We start from the raw sequence: 12750 nt of genomic DNA, 5'->3' as shown, positions 1-12750 counted from the left end.
TGGCCTAGAACTCAGGTACCGGGACCAAAAGTCCAGCTCAGGTTCAAACTGTAGCCTCTTACTCTCCATGGCTGTGGCTTCTCCATGGCACAATCCAGTCTGTCTACCTTGGCTGTCTTTGCTGTCCGCACCATTTTGTTTTCACAGTAATTCTTCCATTTAAAGGGAACCAAGGCTCTGAGAGCATAAAATGAACCCCCAAGGCAAAGCTGGGATTTTGTGGGCCTGGTGGCTGATGCCGAAACCTTCACACTGGGGAGACTAGGATGGGAGGATTTCACTAAGACCTGTCTGGATAACTGTGTAAGACACTGAAAATACAAAAAGCTTACAACCAGGCAGTGGTGGTGGTGCATGCCTTTAATCCCAGCATATGGTAGGCAGATGCAGGTGGACCTCTGAGTTTCAGGCCAGCCTGGGCTACAGAGGGAGTTCCAGGACAGCCAGGGCTATATGGAGAGAGACCTTGTGTTAAACAAAACAAAAATTACAGATTGCCTTCTGAAAAGAACCCATTTGTAGCACCAGCCTACCCTGACATTTCTGTATAGGACCCTTTTTGACATGTTTAAACACACACCAAAATGTCATGGTTTTCTTCTCTCTCCCTTTCTCCTCCCCCTTAATCTCTGACAAATGCAAAAGAGTTTATCATTAAAAAAAAAAGATATTTAACATTATTTAAAATTTCTAAGTCTAGGGGCTAGGAATGCAACTCAGCAAAGATGTACAACTAGTGACTACATACAGCCCAGGGTCTGATCCCCAACACCACATACCACACTGGACAATGACATGTCCAGGTCATTCTCAGAGACAAGTTGAGTTTGAGGCCTGCCTGAGATGCATATGATTCTGTCAACAAAAAGGGCCAGCTTTTGGCCAGTCAGTCTATCTAGGTTGGCCAGGACCAGGTTCAGTGATGAGTCCTGTTATAAAAAAAATATGGTGGAAAGGAGCCAGCAAGACAGCATTTGCCGCTGATCCTGAGGACCTGAGAGAAATCCCAGCATTTTGACCATTGGAAGCACAGAGCTTAGAACTAAGAACTGAGGAAGTCTAGCATTTTTTTTTTTAGGACTGTTGATTGTTTTGTTTTGGAGGGAGAAAAACTGTTGCTTTCCATTAAGAATGATTAAAAGAAAAAAAAATAACCCAACACTTGCCCATATGAATGTGAGCAAGATATTATTTCAATGCTGACACCTGCGAGTGCCAGTGAACTGTTGAGAACAAGCCAAGGGACCAGATTTGAACATAACAGCGTGTCCATCAAAGCAGCTGTGACTGGTGCCCTTGTAACTGGGCCCATTGGACGCCCTCCCAGAAGGCAGTGAGGAAGCTCATTAGACCCACACCTGAGATCCCAGCCATGCCTTCCTACACTTCGCTTCCTGCAGTCTGTAATTCCATCCACCCTACACGTGGTCACAGCCAGGACCGTGAGATGTGTACAAGGTTAAATAGATAAAGGATGTCATCTATGCGGCATTTGGGGGGGGAGACTTTTCAATGATGTGGCTATTTGGGGGTCACGCACAGGGCTGGAACTACCCCCTCACCCAGGCTTCTGTTAGAAAGTCCCTGCAAAGTCATTGGTTCCCAAAGCTGAATCTTGGCAGAATGGTCTACTTTGGTCTATCTCTGGAACTGTATGGGGGGAGGAGGTCAATGTTTGTGTCTGCCTAGGAAAAGTTGGCTGAACAGCAGACTTGGTGGTGTACCCCGGTGTACCCCTGTAATCCCAGAGGCTAGAGGACCAAACATTCACGAGCAGTATGGGCTATATACTGAGATTTCCTTATCTTTTTAATTAAATGTCATATGTCATATGAAGAGATTTCTAATTTCCAAGTGATATGAGAATCATTTTAATAGAACAGCCAGAACATTCTGAGGGCACTTAGCAAATTATTTGAAATCCATGACAGAGCAATTAAGTGTTTGGCAGGGGTGGGGGGTGATTAAAATAGTGTTAATGATTTATGTCAAGTTCATGAACTCAGAGGCAAACTGAGTTGATGGTGGCTGCCTGTAATCCCAGCCCCTGGAAAGTGGAGGCAGGGTCAGAGTAAAGGCCACTCCGGGTGACATGACAACTTTGTGGCCAACCTAGACTGCATTAAAAGCAAAAACAACACAACACAAAACAAAGCATACACACATACATCATCAGAGTCAATTAAGAACACGGGCTCTTGAGTTCCAGGGAGCATGTGCAGGCCATGTCAGGTACAGCCCGACATCACATGACTTCATGCATAGACATTCATCTCAAGAAGGTACCGCGTATGGGAACTGATTTCTATCTGGGACTCAGAGATGCCAGCAGCAACCCAAGTTATCAAGAAGTCATATACAGTAGCATCATGTAGAATCCAGCACAAATAGACTTTGGTGCTTGAATCCTTTGTGTGGTGTGATTACAGCTCACTGATACATACTGCTAGCAGGTAGGTACAGCATTCATTCATCTAACCTAAATTCTTCAAGGAGATAACACCCACAGGTTACATAATCCAGGGTTCTGGGTCTGCTGGAGTAGTAGCTCCTGAGTGCTGGGATTAAAGGCATGTGCCACCACTGCCTGACACAATTAGGCTTTTAATTTTAGAAGAGGGTGTATACAGAAGAAAGGAAGCTGGGGGTATGGCTAAGGCCCTGGGTTCAATCCCGATCGCCATCAAAACAGAACAAATGACTTTAAAGAAGATGGAGGAGAGGCCAGAAAGTCCATCCTTGATTTTGATGGGTGCTACCTTTCGTGGTCTTCAGTAAACCAAGTGCACCACACGAGAAAAGACAGGACACCGTCATACTCTCCCAGCCTCCCCTGACGCCCCGCCGGGCCCCTTCTCTGGCCTGCAGCCATGCAAACAAAGCAGCCATGCTGAGGAATCAGAGATGCTTTGTTTATGGCCTTAATAAAGGCGTTTCTTGAGGAAATTTTGGTTTCTCTTATATTTTTGGTTGTGAGCCTAGCCTTTAACGACTGAGCTATCCCTCCAGCCCAAATTTTGGTTTCTCATTCGCAGAAGCAAAGATGCTTCTACAGAAAGTTTTTGAAGTGTCTTCCTCTCATCCCCCGCCCCTCTTTACTTTTTTTGATCCTTAATAGAGTTTAAAGCATACATTTGCAGACGTGGAATGCTTGGCTGGTATGTTCTGTACCAACCCAGCCCTCTACAGACACTGAAACTGTAGTCTGGCTTATGCTTCTGCTGGTGGCACAGCTCTGTGTTGAACATGATGTGTGTATGACCCAATCTGCTGCCAATCTAATAGGAAACCTGTTTAGCCTTTGTCCAGTGCCCAATCCTTTACTGCCCCAGCGCTTGGGAAGAAGGCTCCCAGCACCCACATCTCCTGGAGGCTCTCAGGCTTGACGTCGTTTCCATGGCGACAAGACATCGCCAATGTTCCCATTTCATTTCGTTTTAGATGTCAATGATATTATAAAAGAAATTGTTTACCAAGGAGAATGCCAGCCATCTGAGAGCGAAGACTTCAGGGGAGGAGGAGCCACTGACCTTCTGGAGACTTCTTCACAGGAAGAACCTGAGGGAGTTCCTGTTTAACAAAGGGGTTGGGCAGTCATCCCGGAAAGAGCTGCCTCCCAGATGACTGGCATAGGCCAGTTGTGTCCTGAGCATCGAAAACTTCCTCTTGCATTGGTGAAATCCATGTTCAGCTTTTGAGGGAGGCTTGCCTTAAAAGGAGTACATCAAGACTGACGAACCTATGCTTTGTTGAATCTCCCTCCTGCCCGTGGGGTGGAGACCTTGGGGCTAATGCCAGGAGTTAGGGCTCCAGGTTCTGAGCATGGAAGGGTCCGTTACCCCCTGAGGCTCAATTGACATCTTTAAGAGTTGTGAAGACACGACAAGGGAGGCAGACGGGTGCCCAGGCAGATCTGGGACCCCAAACCTAAAGTCTCACTGCTTAGGCAGTGGTGAGGGCAAAGCTGGATGTGTGTTCATTAAAATGGAAAAACAACCATGCAGCTGCCCAAAGGAAAGCATTAGTAATATAATGGAGGCTAACTCTTTTTTTTTTTTTTTTTCCTTTTTGGTATCACTTCCTAAACAAGCTTGATGATTTAATATCTTTTCCTGTTTTGGTGGTGCCGGTGGGTCAAGAGTGGGAACTGAGAAAAATCGTGTTGGGATGAACATGTGACAGAAGCCAGTCTTCTGAGGACGAGAAGCCCATCCTTTCCTGGCCTCATCTAAGGAAGAGAAGGTGGTGGGAAACAGTGACACAGTCCCACCCGAGAGGTTGGCGACTACAAAAGACTAAAACCCTGGCTGGATGCTTTGGGCTCCACCCTGAGCTGCTGGAGGGTTTTACCCTTTCTTAATAAATATCTTTTTCTATTCCATGTGTAACTTAAGAGGCATCACTTTTCTCCACCTCTCTTCATGGTAGTTACTGGGAGTTTTCATATAACCCATTCTAGATGTTTCTCTTAAACTCCATTAAAATTGTCCTTGAGCTTCCTCCCGGGGCCAGAGAGATGGCTCTGAGATGAAGAACACTTTCTACTCTGCTAGAGGACCCAGGTTCCCTTCCAAGCGTCAAATCGGCATGGCAGCTCACAACCGCAAAACCCATGCAGGCAAATACACATACACACAAATAAATTATTCTATCAAAATAGTGTGTTCCATTTCCTTAGAAGAGACGGAGAACCTCAGTTTCCCCAATAACATCGGGTGTAGAACTCAGGCCTTGTACATACATACTAGGCAGGTGCTCCTATCACAGAGACACATCCCTGTTCTAACCTGTCTTTTGTTTTGAGTCACTGTCAATGTAGTCCATGTGTTGTCAAGGCTGGGATTGCCAGTTTGTCGCCACCAGAAACCAAGCATCAAGGGTCAAAGCCCCTGCACTCCGGAGATGTCCTCAGTTCCCTGTGGAAATGTTTCTTTAACAAGGGGAGTGCCGCCTTCACTTGCCCAGTGAGGAAAAGGTCAGAGTTGCCACAGCAGCTAATGTTTGGACTAGAAAGCATCTGTCGTAAGCTGAGGCTATAACTCAGTGCGAGAGTATTTGCCTGAGTGCAGGCCTTGGCTTCCACCTGCCCTCAACCACTCCCTGCAAAGTGAGAATAGTTGTGGAATAGCTTCCTGGGGTCCTTGCTCTGCAGGCCCCTCCACTGGGTCCCTGAAACTCTTAGCTGGGGTCTCTGGTATGGCACTTATGAAGTAAGTGGTATTCGCCTGTCCCCTTCTAGAATTCCTAAGGGGTCAGGGGCAGAGACTTTTCCCTCCCCCAGGGGTTTAGTCCCCAGAACTGCCTAAGTTGGACATGCTTTTGCATACTTAATAATTCCAGCATTAGGGAAATCCACGATCCTCCACAGCAGAATCGTCAGAAGTTCATTGTCATCCTTAGCTACTTAGAATTTGAGGCCAGCCTGGGCTACATGAGATCCTCTTTCACACAAACTACAAAAAAAGTTCCCTTGAGGCTAGGGTGAGGCTCAGTGGCTTGCAATGTAAACCTGAGTTTGATTCCTGGCACCCCACATTAAAAAAATGGGGGCTGGGGCACACACATATAACCCTAGTGTGGGGGAGAGGTAGAGTAGAGTTAGGTGGATTCCTGGGTCTTTCTGATCAATCAGTTCAGCTGAATCATGGAGCACCAGACCACTGAGAGAACTTGCCTCAAAAATAATTTTAAAAAAACAGCAAAAACAATGTCGCCCACAAACATAGCAACTTGTGTGGAATGACCTGCTGCGGTCCACTCCGCTCACATGCCCAGCCCCTGACAACACCATGTTTTGTTATTACTGTTTGCTTTTTCGGGAATTCCATACTCTCTGTACCACCCCACCCCTAATGCTGGAGTGTGAACCCAGGGCTTTGAGCATACTAGACCAGAGCTCTCCCACTGGGCCACGCTTACACCACAAATGGAGTCATCTTTATCTGTTTCAGCCCCCAGAGCATTGAGACTACAGGCATGAGCCACTATGCCTGGTTCCACATGTAGACTTCAGTTGGCTTTCCTTCACCTAGCATAATGCTTGATAGCTTCATGGACCAGTAAGTTGTTCCCTTTTATTGCTGAATAGCATTCCATCGTATGGATATACCACCGTGTACCCAATGTCAGGGGTCATTTGTGTGGTTTCCAGTTTTCAACTGTAGGAAAAAGCTGTATAAACATTTGTGGATTGGTTTTGTGTAAATGTGCGTATGTGTATATGTGTGTTGTGTTCTCTTTGGTGAATTCCTGGGAATGAGATTGCAGGATCTTGTGGTAAGGGAAATTTACATTTATAAGGAACTAGCAAGCTTTTTTTTTCTAACAGTGTGTCATTTTGCACTCAGCAGCATATTAGAGTTCTTGGTTGTCAGCATCAGGACACCCGTTCACTCATTTGTCAGGGTAGTCATTGTGACAGATGTGCATGCTCCCCACCTCTGGTTTTTACCGACACTTTTCTTCCTTGGGATAAATGTATAGAAAATCTTATTTGACAAAATGAAGTAAAAATCCAAGAGGAAATTCAAGGGTGAGTTTCCATATTCATTAAAAATAGGGAGCTCAGCTGGGCGGTAATGGTGCATGCCTTTAATCTCAGCAACTGGGAGGCAGAAGCAGGTAGATCTCTGTGAGTTCAAGGCCAGCCTCATCTACAAATCAAGTTCTAGGACATCCAGGATTGCTACACAGAGAAATCCTTTCTCAAAAACACACCTTCTGCCAAAAAAAAAAAAAAAAAAAATAGGGCCAGTGAGATGGTTCAGAGCATTAGAAGCCCTTGCTGTAGAAACCTGATGACCTGAATTCAACCCCAGAATTCACAGTACTGACTCCCAAAACGATATCTGGATGGGCTGCAGAGAGAGAGAAGAGAAGCCGGAGGTGGGGGGGAGATGGCAGATGCCTTTAATCCCAGCAGATCTCTGGGAGTTGGAGGCCAACTGGTCTCCATAGTTCCAGGACAGCCAGAGAGCTACATAATAGAGACTGTCTCAAAAACAAAAGAGAGAGAGGAAGGGAAGAGAGAGGGCAGGGAGAACTGATAAAAGAAGAAGAGAGAGAGAGGGAGCTGAAGACTTAGATGATGCAGCGAACATATATAACAAAACAGGGCGGGGGATAGTGCATTGGTAGAGCACTTGCCTAGCACACTCAAGACCCTGCATTCAGCACCCAGCACCCACACCCCCCCACCTGCCCTCTCACACACAGGAACGAAACACCCCACAGCCCACTCTGAGATAAGTGTCTGTCACATTTTCTTCCTTCAAGCCGAAAGTACTTGTTGCTTTCTGAACTGACTACCCAGTTATCTCCTTCAAACCAAGCAAAATGGATGGCAGGGGACAGCAGGGCCCTGAGGGTGGAAACGTTGGAGAATCCAGGTGGTCTGTTAGCGGGGCTTACATTTGGTTTCTGGGCAATAAATCAAAACATAGGAGCGAGAGTCTCCTGGTTTTAGATTCTGTTTGGGTCCATTTTCCCCAGAGCCCCAGGGTGGCACAGCATGAAGGCGAATGTAAAGCTGATGAGATAAAGCACCCACATGTGAGTGCTAGACTCCAAACATTTGGTTCCAAAAATAATGGAGACACAATGGGGTCAAATGAAGGAAAATAGCCAGTAGCAATGGTTCGTAGGTATGGGCACAGCTCTGTGCCCATCACCACACACCAGAAGAACCTGTCTTATTAATCTTCACATTAGCCTTAAGGTAGGCCCATGGCTAACTCGGTTTCCTTCCCTCCTTCCTTTCTCTGTCCCTTTGATTTTATTTTCAGACAGAGTCTCACATAGCCCAGGTTTGCCTATCATGTAGCTGAAAGCTATCATGTATCAGAAAGCCATCATGTAGCTGAGGCTGAGATTATGGACGAGCGCCACCATGGCTGGTCTTAACTCTGTGTGTGTGTGTGTGTGTGTGTGTGTGTGTGTGTGTGTGTGTGTGTAGGCCAAAAATCAAAAATTCAAATGCCTGAACTTCATTGCCCTGTCGAGGCCAGTCTGTCTTTGCTTCCCAGGCACCATGAGGTGAGTCTCTCTGGTCCATCACACCCTCCTCACCATGATGCAATGTCTTACCCCAGGCCCAAAGACAACTGCCTCTGTGATATTTTGTTGGAGCCACACAACCGGTGGTGGTGGTGGTGGTGGTGGTGGTGGTGGTGGTGGTGGTGGTGGTGGTGCACGCCTTTAATCCCAGCGCTCGGCAGGCAGTGCAGGCAGATCTCTGAGTTCGAGGCCAGCCTGGTCTGCAGTAAGTTCCAGGACCGCCAGGGCTACACAGAGAAACTCTGTCTCAAAAAACAAAGGGAAAAAAAAAATTGATATGTCTGAATGCTCCAGGTTATCCAGGGAGGAGACAGATGTGAACAGACGATGTCTCCCAACATCTCCATCTCATTAAAGGTACACCCTAGCTCCTCCCCCACAGTTCCCCTCACCTCCTCCCCCCAGCTCCTCCCAGCACCCCCCAGCTCCTCCCAGCACCCCCAGCACCCCCCAGCTTCCCCCCCAGCTCTCCCCTCCTCAGTTTTACTAGGTTTCACGCCTAGTTTGGTTTAGCATCTTTGATTTCTGTCTTTCAACCCTCACATCTGACTCATTTGCAAGACCCCCAGTTTGTACAGCGTGGCAGTTCTCACCATCTCCAATCAACGGACCTTCACCCCTGGTCCTCCTGTTTAGGATATTGGTGTTTTCATTTCTTTGCAGTGCTGCAGGGGGACAGAACTCAAGGTCCTGCGCATGCTAGGTAGGTACCTTCTGTACCCTGAACCGCAGGCGTCTCCTTAACCAGCCTGTTTCCCCACTTCCTGTCCTGCTCCTTCTGGTACATTCCCGGCAGTCCTGAAGTGATCTTTTCAGAGTATAAACAAGAGCTTGTCACTCCCTATGACTGCATCCAAACCAAACTCTTGGAGGGCCTACTATTCTGAATCAAAGCCTGGCAACATCGGGCCGCTTTGGAGGCTGTGCCTTCAACACACCCGGCTGCCTGGGGACTTGGCACAGAGGTCTTTAACACAGAGGATGGCCCTTCGCAACTGCACTCGGAAGTCAGGTACTTCCAGAGACATTGTGTGGCTCTCCATCTCACCCCTTTGTCTTCCGGTCACTCATTCGTCCCAGTCACCTGGTTTTATGTTCCTCCTATCACCTGTCTCTAGTTCCCCTTTCTCTCCCCTCCTCCCCCCTTCTCTCTCATCTCCCTTTTCACTCCCTCGTCTCTTCTCTCTCTAGATGGCTTACAGGATGACACCACCGCGCTTTGCCGCCTCTACGCCCCTCAAGCCTTGCACATAGTAGGTGGTCATAATTGGATTGACTGACTCAGTGCAACTCTTTCAATGAGCATGGCTCCACTAGGACAGTGTTGCCCATGGCTGCCTGCCTTCTTCCATGGAAAGGACCCCGTCATCCAGCATCCAAATTCAGTCTGACCAATAGCAAGAACATGGAGCCTCACAGCTGGAATTGTGGAACCTTATCATGTCTTGGGTCCTGAAGTATTTGCCTTTCATCTTTTTTTATTTGTTTGTTTTTGAGACAGAGTGTGTAGCCTGGCCCAGAACTCTCTGCAAATCAGGCAGAACTCGAATTCACAGAGATCTGCCTACCTCTACCTCGTGAGTGCTGGGACTAAAGGTATGTGTCACCATGGCAGGCCTTAGTTTTTAACAATATACAGATTTAAAAAGCTATTGCGGCCTAATGGCTCTAGAAATTGATGCTTGGCAAGTATCCTTTTGTTACTGTTTTTATTTTTTATTACTATTATTTAAAGTGATTTTATTACTGGAGTACAGGAGATAAATTTATACCCCCAAGGCAGAGGCCAAGTGACTCCTAACTGGGGTTCAGGGGAGGGGTTGGCGGGGAAATACAAGACACAGAGAGGGAGAGTCTTTTGTTGTTACTGTCGTGTCGTCCCCGTCCCCCCGTCCCCCCCCCCCCCCCGCCCCCAGACACGGTTTCTTTGCTCCTTTCCTGGAACTCACTTTGGAGACAAGGCTGGCCTCGAACTCACAGAGATCCACCTGCCTCTGCCTCCCTAGTGCTGGGATTAAAGGCGTGCGCCGCCACCGCCACCGCCACCGCCACCGCCACCACCACCACCACCTGGCCTACTGTTTTGTTTTGTTTTGTTTTGTTTTCCAGACAGGGTTTCTCTGTGTAGCCATGGCTGTCCTGGAACTCGCCCTGTGGACTAGGCTGCCTTTGAACTCATAGAGATCCGCCTGCCTCTGCCTCCCAAGTGCTGGGATTAAAGGCATGCACCACCACCTCCGGGCTTGGGGGAGAGTCTTACAGTGAAGGAGCCAATCTGAGTTCAGGTTTCTGTCTGAATCAAATGGAATTAGCATCATTGGTTCCCCTTTCTGTTCCTCTCAAGATGTTTGTAGAAGGCCCTTAAGGGCCAAAGCGTTCCAGGAGGTTCAGGAGCAAGTCCCAAGGACTTTGAAACTCTCAAGATTTTATTGCTAGTCACAAATGTACTTGCACAACACCGTGTGAACTCCTCTGGGCCTTACTAGGCTCTGAGGGAGTCTGGCTTTACTCTGCATTGTCAGAGGTCAAGTTCAACCTCATGGGGGATGTTTCAGCCATATGGACAGGCTTTTCCCTTGGGGGTGTGTAACCCATGATGGCTGTCTGGCTACAGTAAAAAGCTACAGTTCTGTTATTGAGACCGGGTCTCACTGTGCAGCCAAGGCTGATCTGGAACATCTATGTAGCCAGGCTGTCCTCAAACTCACAATCCTGTTATAGAATATTACTTTAACAATGTTGTAGGGAAAACCGGCTGGCTAAAGAAACCCACCCTGACCCTGGAGCCTAGAATCAGGGAAAGATGGCCCAGATAAGGCCAATGAAAGAAACACAGTTTGGTTCAGATCAGAGCCATCTCTGCCCCTGTCCAACTGACTTGTGAAACCAACCAATCACAGAGCAGGACAGTAGAATCCTGGCCCTAGGGTCCAGGACTAGGGAAAGAAATACAGCCTGTGTTTGGGACTTGAGCCAGAAAAATGAACACTTTATCCCCAAACCCAGAACCAAGGAAATATGCCCTGACTCTGAAACTAGTATCAAAATAACACTCTTGGTCCCTAGAATCAGAGTCAGTGAAAGAAATGTGCCCTGGCCTTAGAGGTAGTGTCAAAAAGCCAAGAAAGACCAGTGAAAGAAACACAGTTTGGCCCTGAAATCAGGGCTATCTCTGCCCCTTGCCCACAAAACTGGCCAATCCCTGGGCAGAAAAAACAAAAAAAACAAAAAACAAAAAAAAAAACTAACCGATCACGGTTGACTCCACCCCCAGGACATCCTATATAAACCACCCTGCCCGGTCAGTTGAGAGCTATTCTCTCCACCCTGGTAGAGGCAGCTACTCTCCTGGACTCCTCCTTCCCAAATAAATCATTTTCTCAAAAGAGTTTTGGGTGTGGAGACCTTCATTCACTGGTGCACAGAAGAACCTTGCTGGGACGTCCCATAGTGGACTGAGCAAGGGGAGCTGAACAGAAGATCCTTGCTAAGACATCACATAGTGGATTGAGCAAGGAGGAGTGAGCAGAAGATCCTTGCTGAGATGTCCCTCAGTGAACAGAGCAAGAGAGAGCTGGTAACACTAAGCCGGAGGAGATTGCTACATTTTTGCAAATTCTTAGGCCAGAGAAGCAGAGCTCTACTGGGAAGCCCTCTTAAGTGGGGACTGACTGAAGCTCAGCTGCAGTGGCTCTCCAGGAGAGGAGCAGGATTGCTATATCCTGCAGGGAGACCATCCCCTCTCACAGCAGGGATAGCCTGAGTTTCCTGAACAGTCAGGATACTGAAGCAGTTCCAAGCCTGATTCTCCGGAGAAGTCAGAAAATTTTCCCTTTCAGGGTTGGGCTGCTTCTTTGCAATTCCAGCCGTCAGAGCTGTGCTAAGCAGCTCCAGGTGTCTGGGACGCCTTCAGGGCAGAGCTGTCGTTCTGAGCAGCTCGAGGTGTCTGGGATACCTCACCCTCCAGGACTGAACTGTCTCCTTGAAGTTCTAGCTGTCAGAGCTGTGTTAAACAGCTCTAGGTGTCTGGGACACCTTTAGGGCAGAGCTGTTGTTCTGAGCAGCTCCAGGTGTCCAGGATATCTCGACCTCCAGGGTTGAACTGTCTTCTTGCAGTTCAGCCATCAGAGCTGTCCTAAGCAGCTCAAGGTGTTGCCTGACTCCCCAGGTAGTCAGGACACCAAACCCACAGAGTTGTAAAACTCACCTTTTGCAACCAATTTACCTACAGATGTAAAGGTGTGCTGCATTTGTTCATGCTGCATTTGTCTAATAATGGAAAAATGTGCTGCATTTGTTTGTGCTGCGTTTGTTTAATATGTAAAGATGTGTTGCTGTTTTATCTTGCCTGCCTAAGGCACCTGATTGGTCTAATAAAAAGCTGAATGGAGCAGTGGTGGTGTATGCCTTTAATCCAGCACTTGGGAGGCAGAGGCAGGCAGATCTCCGTGAGTTCAAGGCCAGCCTGGTCTACAGAGTGAGTTCCAGGACAGCCAGAGCTACACAAAGAGACCCTGTCTCAAAAAAAAAAAAAAGGCTTATGGGACAATAGCCAGACAGTAGAGGGACAGGCAGGGCTGGCTGGCAGAGAGAATAAGTAGAAGGACTCTAGACTCGAGAGAGAAGGAAAGGAGAGAACAAGAGGGAAGAGAGGGAGACGCCTGAGGCCAGACACAGAGTAGGACGGACAGAATG

This window comes from Peromyscus maniculatus, chromosome 8, assembly GCF_049852395.1.
Source record: "Peromyscus maniculatus bairdii isolate BWxNUB_F1_BW_parent chromosome 8, HU_Pman_BW_mat_3.1, whole genome shotgun sequence".
NCBI lineage: Eukaryota > Metazoa > Chordata > Mammalia > Rodentia > Cricetidae > Peromyscus > Peromyscus maniculatus.
Note: the sequence above shows the minus strand (reverse complement) of the source record.